The sequence below is a fragment of the Micropterus salmoides genome, unplaced genomic scaffold (genome assembly GCF_014851395.1).
Source record: "Micropterus salmoides isolate LMB-PRFRI ecotype aquatic unplaced genomic scaffold, ASM1485139v1 Ms_hic_scaffold_936, whole genome shotgun sequence".
Taxonomy (NCBI): domain Eukaryota; kingdom Metazoa; phylum Chordata; class Actinopteri; order Centrarchiformes; family Centrarchidae; genus Micropterus; species Micropterus salmoides.
In genome coordinates, this window is record NW_024044722.1 from 31,198 (window position 1) to 34,409 (window position 3,212).

The 3,212-nt window shown below is 39.8% G+C and overlaps 1 long non-coding RNA gene across 1 annotated transcript; it reads right to left on the bottom strand.

Annotated features, from left to right (window-relative positions):
* Positions 1-1,215: 1,215 nt before the first annotated feature.
* LOC119896334 lies at positions 1,216-2,998 on the bottom strand. Its single transcript, XR_005443204.1, has 3 exons — positions 2,971-2,998; positions 2,501-2,644; positions 1,216-1,263 (listed from the first exon to the last, which is right to left on the bottom strand). It is a non-coding gene; the product is annotated as an uncharacterized LOC119896334 (long non-coding RNA).
* Positions 2,999-3,212: the final 214 nt, after the last annotated feature.

The window sequence follows — 3,212 nt, forward strand, 5'->3', positions numbered from 1 at the left end:
ACACAACGTACAAACAGTGTACAATATGCTTTCTGTGCGGAAAGTTGCAGGTAGTCCAGTTTGTTCATTAGGTTTTTACACTAGTAGAAAGGATCTCTTATACATCTTTTTGTTTGCCAGAAGTACTCAGACTCAGTATGGGGGTGGAGGGTGTTGTGTCACCAATTATGGACCACGCTTTCCTATGGAGCTGTACTGTAGAAGCCATCCAGTGACATTTGTTGCTGGCCTATTATCTTCCCTGCTGTTTTGACATCCCGCAGCTTGTTTATGTTTATAAGTTTTAGATGTCCAAACTAGACAGAGATATTTATCATGAGAATACTCTTTAATTAGGCTGACATACACTTTGACTCAAAACTCCTTCAGCTCCGTCTCTGACTGGCTATTTACAAATGGAATCAACATTTTCAGTGAAACTCAATTTCTCGTCCATATGTGTACCTAAATACTTAAAACAACTGACAATGTCCACTGATTGACCACGGAGTGAAGGCAACGGGCGGCTCTGCATAATTTAAAATAAGCTGCCCCTGTTGCTTAATGAAATTATACATGACTTATTTATTTGTTATCGGCATTATGTATCGGCCATCGACTTCCCTGCTTTCTAAATGCATTAGCTATCGAAAACTCATATTGGTTGACCACAGTCTCTATAGTGCTTTGCTAATGTGAAAACCTAAAGAATTATAGCATTATGTTTTCCTTGCAGAAACAGATCGTTGTGGGTCCGCAGCCCAGGCAAATGCAGGGTAAAAGGTAGTGGATTTTGCACTGTGTGTTCATTTCATTTAGTTACATTTCACTTCCTGAGCCTTGCTTCTCTGCTGGAGCAAAAGTAACTTCTCACTTTTGGGCTTCCTGCCTCTTCGTTTAGGAGCCTCTGCACCTGCACTGGGCACAGAAACACCACACACCCAGTTTATGCAAAAGGAGAGCTGAATGCCAAGAATTCCACTTACAGTTAAAATAAAATTTGTATTTATCTTCTTAAGAGCAGAAAGCCATAAACAGCATGACAAATACCCACATCACAGGAATACAGCTTACCTGAGGGGCTAATAGGACTAGCACCTGCACTGTCTTTTCAGTCTCCTGGTCACATCACTCTATAAATAAATGTATATAAAACGTTTAATTTTATGAAACCATTTGATAGATATAGGATAACTAAAGTAAGCCCACTAAGAATACTACCAACCTTTTTCTTTCTCCTCTCTTGGATTTAGGAACATCTGTGGATTCTTTCAGTGCCGAGACCTAAAATGCACACTTCTTGTTAATTTTATTACAGAATACAATACTAATGTTTTTTGAAGTTCACGCAGGGGCTGCTAAAAAAGTCAGGTAAACATGTCATGTGGACAATTTGATCTTTTTTTTTTTTTTTTTTAAACCATCCTCTTGTAGTTTGGATCAATAGCACCATCTAGTGTATACTGTGATATTACACTCTTTACTGTAAAATGTTCCAGTGTTTTATTAACGGCTGTATCCAGATTCCAAACACACTATTGAATACAGTATATATATTAATATTTAAAGTATACAGTTTTTGTCTACATCATCACTGTCCTGTGAAAACCAACTATACATCAACTTTGCACAAGTGAAGAAACAAGAAACAAGTTTTCAGCTGACAATAAAACCCATAAAAGGAGACAAGTAACCTTCAGTTTGTCAAAAAGATATACATGGCTTTCATTGGACCAATGTGACATGTGCCAGCAGTCGTCAATCAAACTGACTTTGGAATGGCATAGAAATTAAACTACAATACATTTCTTCCCAACTGTGAGCACTCCTCCATTTTCTTTATACACTGCTTCTGGAACATAGTATAATTAACAGCAGACTCAAAAATCATTTAATATTCATTAACTTTTGGGTATACTTATATATTGGGAATTGGGGACACAGCTTATGACAGCAGAAGAAATGTTGAAATACAAAACTGGGTCACAACTTACCTTCCTCCAAAGCACACAGAAGCCATGCAAAAATAAAATAACATCAACCAGTTGCAAACAATAGTTTTATGAAGGAATAGGCAGGAAATGGAAAGCAATAACACATGTTGTCAGGGTGGTCTCAGAGAGGTTAAACAGAGAAAGAAAAACCCACTTTCCAATTGTTTTTGAGATGGTCACACACAGAGTCATATCCCATACCTAATCAATTTGAATCCGAGCCAGCCTGTGCTTCCTGATAACATTTTACATGTAAATTATTTCAGTGGCAACGCGGGGGCTGTGTCCTCAAAAAAAAGTACTCTCTTTATAGGTAATTTATCACCTCAGAGGCATTAACACAGCAAACCCAGATAAGTCACTCTAATCAAAAATCAAGCACCATGCAGTTTGTGGCCGCCAACAAGAACTCTGAGTCAAACAGAAACAAACCACCAACTGAAACCACCAAGTGTCACATGCTTTCCCACGGGGAAGGGATGAGGCGCCCTGCCCAAATTATGGGACCCCTGCATGCAAAGTACTACATCCTGGTTCTGAGGACTCTGCTCAGAGATCAGAGACCCTTCCTCCTCCTCCTCCTCCTCCTCCTCCTCCTCCTCCTCCTCCTCCTCCTCCTCCTCCTCCTCCTCCTCATTCTCATTCTCCTGCTCAGCCTCACTTCCTGGAACCTGAATGCACCCAAGACACAGCATAGGACGCAGTGTGGTGGTAAACGAGTCTTGAAAGGAGAAAAGTTAGCGAGTATCCTACTGTTCCACACACTACTCTTAGCGTGCAAGCCTTTTAATCTATTAATACAGAATTAAACCATCAATTTGTAGGCTATTGCCTGCACTGATACGTAAATCAGTGTGAGCAGACACACGTTACAGAAAGATAGAAGAAAAAACAGCGACAAACAAGCGACAACACAGGCAAACCAGTAGCATGTCAATGCAGTGAAGCAACTGTGTTTATTACTAATGAATGACAGATTTGAAGAGTAAGAGCTTACTTTGGATTTTATTCCCTTGTCATCTGCTCATCTTCTCCCTCTTGGCTGCTGTCCATATCCTTTTCAGTGAAAGATTCTGGGGGGACCGGCTTTAAACATAGAATAATTCATTGGTTAGATGCAAACTGGCAAAAACACAAAACTAGGACACTCTAAACCAGCTATGTACAAACATACTATCAGAGGAATGGACATGAGCATACATCAGGCGTTCTTCTCCTTGTAAATACATGTGAGAGACC